Below are 9597 nucleotides of genomic sequence, written 5' to 3' on the forward strand. Positions count from 1 at the left end.
ACTTTATTTTCTGCCTCAGTTCTCCAAAATGAGCATGGAGAGAGAAAAGAAACTTTCCTGGCCCTTAAGTGACCAGGCAGTGACTTAATAACATTTACCATTCTCTCTGTGAGGATGGTGGAGTTGTGCTCCGGAGAGTAGGTTGCTAGTAACCATTTTAAGGAATTACCACAAATGTGACACCATCTTCTCCCTCTGTCACGTTGTTTAAGGGTATAAATACATTGGAAGAGCAGATTAGAAATGAGAGGAAGGAGTGTTGGCAATCAAGTCAATAACTCTTCTAGTAGATAAACACTGCTGTCGTCCACGTACTTCGTCCCATCCTGTTAGGTGGAGCAGTGGTGCTGGAGGATTGTTTTAGTTTTTAACAGATGAGAACATTGAAATGTACAGATGCTAAGTGAGACTTGCCAAGTTGTTTCTTTAGAGATACGGGGAAGGAAATTTATCAAGTAGTCTTCACACACACACGTTTTTAATTCTCACAAATGTCTTGAAGTTGGGTATTATCAGTACATTTTGCAGATGGAATTGTAGCTAAGAGAGGCTAATAGTTCACTTGAGGTCTTGCAGCTAGTGAAAGTAGAGCCAGGACTTAAATTCAAACCTGTGGGATCTTAGAGCTTCCAGCCACACTATCTTCAGCAGACAGTAGAGCTGCACACCCAAGAAGAGTTGGTTGGCTTGTTGAGGCAAGCTGTCTTTTGACCACATTCACCTGCCCTGGTTACAGACTTGGGACATGGGCCACATCCACCCAACAGAGATGTCTTATTAGGCCAACACAGAGGTAAAAAGAAAACTGAACCAACATTGAAAACTGGGAGGTTTCAAATATTCTGCCAAGAATTCCTGAAGGTAGGACTGAGCAGCCTTCTCTCTAGAAAAGGGCCGTGCACTCCAGGTCCCCCAGTCTCCACCATTCCCTAAAGTGTCCCCCATCCTTGAGCCTGAGGACAATTGCACTCAAACTGTCGTTTGAGGTCTTTCTACATGTTTGTCTATCCAAAATGGGATAACAAAAGATAGACTGAGAGACTTTGTCCCAAGAAAAATGGGAAAGACCATATTCCTTTGAGGGAATGAAGAGTCCTGTGTTTACTCTGTAGCTTCCATGTCAGAAAAATAGAAGGTATGTCATCATTTTTCTCACACCCCGTTACCTTTACTCATGACTTCATTTACTCTAGACGTTAGGGTTTACTTCCCCTGAAATACAACAAACATGGAGTGCATGTGTGGGCAAGCTGCAGCAGAAAAAAGGAATGCCTCCAAAATCCCAAACTAACTCTGTGAGTGGGAAGATGGCTCTTGTGCACGTAGAGGTTTCTCCAGGGTGTCCTATGGGGATGGGACACCAAGAAGCCCTCTTTCTTTAAGCAGTCTGATACTGGAGTCCGAATGGATCCTGTGCTTGTGTGTTGGCTCTCTGTAGCTGCTCCGTTCCCAGGACTTGGGACGGTCCTCTTCTCTCCCCCTTCTCTGCCCACCCCTCTCTAGCTAATGACAGGGCTGCTCCCACACACTGCTTAGGCATTTCCCTGTCTGAATGCTCTATAGGGATGAGGAACTAAAGTGCCCGTCGTCTAGCCTTTGAGAGCTTTCTGTGGTGCAAGTCCAAGGGTGGCCTAATTTCCTCATCTTGAAACTTTCAGTTAAGAGCCATGGGACAGATGTTCTCACATCTGTCTGTATGTAGAATTTCATTACAGTTGAAGCTTCTGTTTATATCTTTATTTCCTCCCCCTGCATCCGAGTGCTCCCAGCTGGAGGTGAGTTGGGGGGTGGCAGAGAAAAGGAAAGGGAAACACCACACGTGGAGCTTTGTGGAGTGGTTTCGAGGAAACGTCAGGTGCTGTTTTCAGGAATTGATCACTGGAACTATCCAGGTATGTGCCTTGTGTAGAGAAAGAAACTTCCTTCTACCCTTCAAGGTTCTTTCAGCTGGTCTAATAATTAAATCTCCATGACACAGATTATCAAGAGAATATAACCAAATTTAATTACATACATACATATGGGAACCCCACATACATGAGGGTTTCAGACAGGAAGGGAAAATGAGGTATATGTGGCATCCTAAGCCAAAAATGAGGTAAGGTCATTCGCAGGATGGTAAGAACAGATGTTCAGTAATTAGGAGTTGACCCTGTCCTATAGCTAGCTAGCTCATAAAATGTTATTTCTGGTAATAACTTATTATGGGTAAAGTCCCCAATTTAAAATCTCGAAGGGAGAGATAAAAGGGTCTCAGTTACCTTCTGCTCAAAATAATTCACATGCCAAAGTTGCCCACCTTGGGGCAGCTGGTTCCGAACCCCTTCCCAATATCCCAGTGTGGTAAGAAAAGAACAAAGGAGGGCTGCAAGTGCAGTGCCTTGTTTGGTTGAAGGAAAGAAGTTTAGAGACAAGACAGGGTGTTTTGTAAACACCTAGCCACTGGTTGATCGGAGCCTCTCGGAGAGAACTCTGGGGTCCACATTTGTGGGTGCACGTTCCCTCAGGTAGGTGGTCACTAGCTCCCTGGTCAGACAGGCAGGTGATGGTGAGAAGTGGGCCGATTGATTATATGCCAGAACAAACAAAGGGGAGGGAGCAGTTCCTGAGTATGGACTCCAGCCAGATCACGGGACTTGTTTCTGGTTCTCCCACCACCCACCTCCTTGTGTAACCTTGACTCTTTTTTCTAACCTCTCTGCACCCGAGTTTCTCTTGTGTAAAGTGGAAGTGCTAATAACACCTATCGCAGAGGGCAGTGAGGAGTAAATGGCACATGTGTGTGTGGCGTGGAATAAGGATTCGCTGTGGGTTAACTGTTGTTGCTGTTGTTAGGGCCCTGCCTCCTTCACTTTTGTCGTCCATCGTCCATTGTCGTCGTGTTCCCCCCCCCCCCATAATTTCAGGAAGAAAGCTACAGGGTAGAAGTGCTTCCCAGCTCTGAGAGTGAGCCATGGGCTGCCCGTGTCTGAGCTGCCTCATGGCCTTAGAGAAATGTTCTCCATGACAAATGCTGTCAGGGAGTTGGGAGCAGCAGCAGCTTCTGTTGGTGAAGAGAACTGGACTGGAGCCCTTGGCTTTGAACCCAGGGCTTTGGCTCTGTTGTTTAGGGATTAAAGTCTGCACTGCCTCTGGAAAAGAGATGGAATCCCCTGGCATTCAGTGTGGGTGCAAACTCCACCCTATTGTGGAAGAGCAGACTGATATCCACGTGGAACTGGGGCAGATGCAGGAGACCTAGTCCCATGGCTGCCAGCGCTTGGTGGGGGCACAGCTGACTGAGTCGTCTTTGTGCCCTGAGCCTCATGGGGATAAGCACACCTCATGGGAACGTTGTGAAGGGCTAACAGAAATTTTATGAAGTCCTGACGCAGGCCCAGGGAAGTATTGTGTTTTGCTTGCCCTTTAGTGGTGAAATCATATAACAGGTACACCGGCAGGTTTAAAGATACTAATAACTGATATTTACATAGCATTTTTTATAGTTTTAAAAAGGGCTATCTAATTTGGCCTTTAACCAGGGGTGCAGGTTTATTTGTTTGCATGTGTTTCTCCTACCTTTTCTGCCTGTCAGAAGTACAAAAGTGAACTGAGGTTCGGGCCAGAAATGAGCTCAGAGAGGGGAACATAGGAATGGGTTATTCATTTTACTTGATCAGAGAAGGTGAGAGGAGTTTGTGTTCCTTATGCCCTTAGGAAACATAGGGAACGGTGACATCCTGGGGAGGGAAAGGGAGAGATTGATAGCCTAGGTGTTCCTGGGAAGCTGGAAGCATCCATTGTGTCCAGGAAGGCAGAATGGAGGGGCAGCCAGTCCGCTCCTAGCAGCCAAGGCAGAGGTCCCCCGTTAATAGCTCCTGCCCATACCCATTCATAGAAGTGCCAGCTGGGGGTCAGGAAGGAAGAGAGGCTGTGAGCTGTTGGATTTCCTCCTGCCCCAGGTCCAGACCTTCACTAAACCCATTGCCTTTCTCCTCTTATTTCTCCTCCACTCGTGGCCAAGTGTTCCTGTGAAATATCAAACAGCCCCCCCTCAGCCCCCCCCCTCAGCTGATAGGCCTCCAAATCTCTTCCCTTCTAACCAGCCCTTGAACAGATTTCTTTCCACTGCTCCTGCCATTTTCCATTGGTATCCTGTCCTCCATCGCCTCCTACTACATAGGCTCCTTCCTCCCTCCTTCCATTTATTTTCTTCTGGGAAGTTGAAGGGGAAAAAAGAACTATGACCCCACCATCCAAGGATCCAGAGACATGAACATTTTGGCATATTTCCTTCCACTTTTGTGTTGCTTTGCTTTTGTTTTCTATGAATGTAATAAGCATTTTATAAAAATTTAATTCATTTTATGTTAGCATTTTAACAAAGTTGTCATACTGTGATTAAAATTTATCATAGCACTTTCCTAGTCTTTACAGATATCATTTGTAATAATTGCATGCTCTTTCAGCCTTTTTTAGCTCTTCTCTTAATATTAGGGAACTAAGTGGTTGCTCTTTTTTTGATATTGTAAATCACTCTAAATTGACTGTACATAAACCTTTGATTCTATGATATATTTGATCTTCATTCCTAGTTCCTTGTACAGAGCTCTTGGTGAGAAGAGCCTCTTGTTATTCATAATAAGTCCCTTCCCACGGTACCTGAGTTTATACTAATGAGGTATTTCTTGGTGGATGGTTCCAACCCTGTGATTAATGGGTTGGAACTTTCAGTCCCATACCCTGACCGCCAGGGCAAGGAGAGGAACTAGAGATTGAATTCAGTCACCAGTGGCCAGTGATTTTATCAATCGTGTCAATATAATGAAGCCTCTATGAAAACCCCAAACAGTGGAGTTGGTAAGATCATCAAGGTGCTGGGAGGGTGGTGTGCCCAGAGAGGATGTGGGAGCTCTGCACCTTTCCCTGTACCTTGCCCTATGCATCTCTTCCATTTGGCTCTTCCCAAGTTGTAGCCTTTATGTTAAATCAGTAATAGTGTCAGCAAAAATCCCCCAGAAGAATATGAGAAAATGGAGAGACTTTATTCATGTAAACAGATTGCAAACCAGGAAGGTGCAGCCTCTGGCAGAAACTGAAAGTGCTCTGAGGAGACAAAGAGAAGGCCACCTTTTCTAGAGGAAGCTCCCACCCAGGTCCCCAGTTAGGTCTGTTGTAAATGAGATATCCAGATTCATAGGGTTCTGACTGATGTGTATCTGGTGTGAATCGAGAATGCAGTCCTGATTGGTCAGCATTACCCAGCCTGATTGGTCATTATGGAGCAGTTCTGATTGATTGGTTTTAATGCACATGAGGATATAATTGTTCCATTCTGATTGGATGGGTCAGATGTCAGACAAACCAGGAACTCCCTTATAGTAGCTGACTCAGACAGCATAAAGGAGTAGGGCATACTTAGTGCAGGGAGCTAAGAGTTCAGTCTGAGGTTTTTCCTGGTATACAGAGTATGCAAGAAGCCCCTGCCAGCTGCTGGCTGCTAGACTCTATTTATAAAATTTGGGCCTTCAGTCCACCATGGGGATACCATCTCAGCAGATAAATTTCTTCTCTGGGTACACATCAAATAGGTCTTTCTTCTCAGGGTCCACATAAGTAAAGTGTTTCCCTGAGTTCTGTGAGTCATTAAAGCAAATGATCGAACCTAGGGAGGGGTCACGGGAATCCCTGACTTACAGCTGCTTGGTAGAAGTGCAGGCGACAGCCTGGGACTTGTGACTGGCATCTGCAGTGGGTAGCATTCTTGTAGGACTGAGAACTCTGCATAGCTAGTGTTAGAATTGCTTGGTGTAGCCCTGGCTGGTGTGGCTCACTGGTTAGAGCGTTTGCCCCCGTTGGTTTATTCTCAGTCAAAGGCATGTACCTGGGTTGCAGGTTCGATCCCTGGCCCCAGTCGGGCCATGCAGGAGGCAGCCAATCAATGTCCCTCCCTCCCTCCCTCCCTCCCTCCCTCCCTCCCTCCCTCCCTCCCTCCCTCCCTCCCTCCCTCCCTCCCTCCCTTCCCACTCTGTCTCAAAAATCAGTGGAAAACATACCTTCAGGTGAGGAGTAACAACAAAAAAAGAATTGCTTGGTGTAGAAGAACCAGCACATTTGGTGTCAGAAGTGTTTTGAGTAGAGACAGTGTTTTTACTTTTTGATTTCATTTCACATTATTTGGGATGTATTCCTACAAGAATAATTAATGAATCAAAGGTTTTGAATAGTAAAGTTTTCTCTCTGATTACAAAAGCAATCCATTTTCACCGTGGAAAATCTGGTAAACATAGGAGAGTATGCAAAGTAAATTCACACCCTTACTGCACCATCAGAGCTAGTCACTGTGAACACAGCTTGGTGCTCTCCCTCCCGGGGGGGTGGGGTGGGGGTGGGGGGGTATCTACAGCCTGGTCTTCCCATGTGTGGCCTGTCGCCCAGCAGCATAGGTGTCACCTGGGAGCTTGTTAGAAATGCAGACTCTCAGACCCACCCAGACATAGTGAATCAGAATCCACGTTTTAACAAGCTCTGCATTCAAGTTGGGGAGCAAGTGGTCTATAAGGCCATGACCTTACCAGTCACCTTACCTACCAGGTGGCCTGGCATTAATTACCTCTGATCTATGTATATACATACTTTTTTTTTCTCTGTGTACCTAATATTGGGATAATACTCTGTGGGTGGGTAGGCAAATCTCCCCTCTTTTCCCATTATGTTCTTCTGGCTGGTCAAATAATTCAAATGACTAACTTCAGATTAACAGGAGAAAATCAAGTTTTAATTCTTTGGCACGGGGAAGTCATATAAACATGAAAATTACAAAGACAGTAAGGCAAAATGGGGTATGTGTGTCATTTCAGATGAAGAGTAACTGTTTAGTAAACAAATATAGATTGGATCACCTTGAAACAGTGCCACAGAGAGGACATTGTTCAAATGGACCTTGCTCTGTTCCTCCCTGTCAGTCACAGCTAGTTCATATTTAAATATAGTCATTTTATGATGGTAGCTTCAAGTCTTTTGTCTCACTTCTTTTAGGCAGTAAGGAATAAGGTCAAAGGTTCTTCCTGAGCCTTCAGGGCCTCGGTTGTTTTCAGATGAAATAATCTTCATGGCTAGTGGCATGGTTTGGGGCAGCTCATTCTGTACCGATCTCCCATCCCCCATTTGGTCAGACTGTCTGTAGACTAGCACATCCCCTCAGTAAGACTGATTCCAGGATCAGCAGCATCTCTAGAAGGGGGAATTCCATTACATCCCTCTGTGAGAAGCCCTGATACATAGCTTTTATCTTGCTTCTATCAGTTAACATTATATGTCAGCATTTTCCAGTTCTTTAATTTTTCTGAGAAGCTTGTTTTTCGTGGCTGCAGATCAGTAGTCCATCTCATGACTATCGAAATGCATTGGACTGCTTTCCCTTTTGTTAGGTGTTTAAGTTGTTTTGATTCTTTTGGGGCGAGAGTGTGTTCTGTAGGCTGTTACAAGTATGCTGAAGTGAGCTGCTCATGCAGTAATTATTTTCTTAAATCTGATTATTTTCTTATGATAAATTCCTGGAGTCAAAATGTGTGAACATTTTAAACAGTCTTTAAAATGCACCAGGAGTATAGGAAGTGCCCTGACACTCCTTTCCTGGCACTGGGTAGTGTGGTCTGTAGACAGTCTCTGAGGAGCAGTGGTTTTGTCTGTTAATCATCACACCTCCAGACCTGGCTTAGAGCACACTCTAAGGTGTGACCTTGAGGGGGACTGGGTGAGTGGAGGGGAAGTTATCGAAGGGTGGGTGGTGGAGGTGTTTCCTTCCTCCTGGCCTGAGTCCTGAGCTGTAAGACATGCCACTGACCAGGCAGCAGCTTGCATGAAGGTGTATTCACAGAAGCACATTCTGCTGGATCAAGAGAGGAGCCGATGGGCCTGCATTTAGTCAGTGGAGGCCTGAAATGAGGAATCTGCTGGACCTGGCTGGCACCAAACTTATTTTTGTTTCATAAATCTGCGTCTGTTTGGTTATCAAACACTTTTCCTCCCATGAGCAGACCAGGAGGCTCCTGGTAAGAAAACTTAATTCTGTAAGATACACTCAGATTCTGCCACAGAGAAAAAGTGAAACATCAGCATCATACTTGTGATTGAGTTACAGTTTGAACTTAGATGGCTTCCATAAATATTTTTGGAGTAAATGAGTGAATGAATATACAAAGAATAAATTAATTTGATTATGTTTTATAATATACATATGTTAAATATGTGTGTATCACATGTGCAATTAAAACATTTAAAAATAAGTATTAAATCATTACCCACTTATTTATATTAACTATTTGACATGTTGTAATTTCCAAAAGGTACACACACACACTATTCCTTCTGGAAATAAGTGTGATCGGTTCATAGTTTAGTAATAAGTCTTTCGCGGGAGGGCGTTTTTAATCAGTTAAAAGTTATTGATGTACATATATATAGTAAAATGCATAGATCTTAATTGTTGCATTTTGATAAATGTATGCACCATGTACATAACATCCCTGTACAGATACAGAACATTGTCATGCTCTAGAAAGCTCTCCCATGCCCCTTTGCAGTCAATCTGCCTACCCAGAGGTAGTTGCTGTTCTGATTTCTAGCACAAGTGAGCTTTGCCTGTACTTAACTTCTGTAAATGGAATACAACACAGTAATACAAAAAAAGAGTAGACTTTTATAGATGGAATACAGTATACAATAGAACAAAAGTGGCTTCTGTCAACATGTTTTTGAGAGTCATGCATGTTGCCCATTTCAGTAGTTTGTTCCTTATTAATAGCTAATATTCCATTCTTTGATTACACCACAATTTACTCATCCATTCTTCTTGTGTTAACGGTGAATGGCACCAGATGTTGGACCTTCTCAAAAGAAAGGCCCTTGAGCTTAGGAGAAAGAAAGGCAGAGACAATGTGCTTGGGGGAAGGAGAGGGGGAATAAACTAAATGATCACAGTTCCAGCTTTTGGCAATTATGATTAATGCTGCTATAAACATTCATGCACAGATATTTGTGTGGAAATAGTTTTCAGCTCTACCAAGGAGTGTGATTGCTGGATTGTATGATAAGAATATGTTTAATTTTGTAAGAAACTTCCATACTTTTTCCCAAAGTTGGCTGTACTATTTTATATTCCTTCTAACGGTGAGAGTTCCTGTTGCTCCACATCCTTGCCAGCATTTGGTATTGTCGTATAAGTCTTCTTGTGGACCCATTTTGATTTATCCTGTGTAAAATGCCTAGGAGTGGAAGTACTGGATCATAGGATAGGTATATGTTTAAGTGTCAAACCATTTTCCAAAGGTTTTACCGTTTTACATTTTTTTCTAATCCTTTAATTAGCTTTTTTCCTGATGACTGATGATGTTAAGCTTTTCATGTGGTAGTGACCATTTGTACATTTTCTTTTAGAAGTATCTTTTCAAATGTTTTGCCCATTTTTGTTCTGAGTTGTCTTTTACTATTGATTTGTAGGCACTATTTATATATGTGTGGTCTAGTAGTATGAGCACAAGTCCTTTGTTCAATGTATGTGTTGTAAATATTTTCTCATGGTGTGTTTCTTGCCTTTTCATTTTCTTATGAGCAGAA

The sequence above is a fragment of the Miniopterus schreibersii genome, assembly GCF_964146895.1.
Source record: "Miniopterus schreibersii genome assembly, chromosome: 5".
Taxonomy (NCBI): Eukaryota; Metazoa; Chordata; class Mammalia; order Chiroptera; family Miniopteridae; genus Miniopterus; species Miniopterus schreibersii.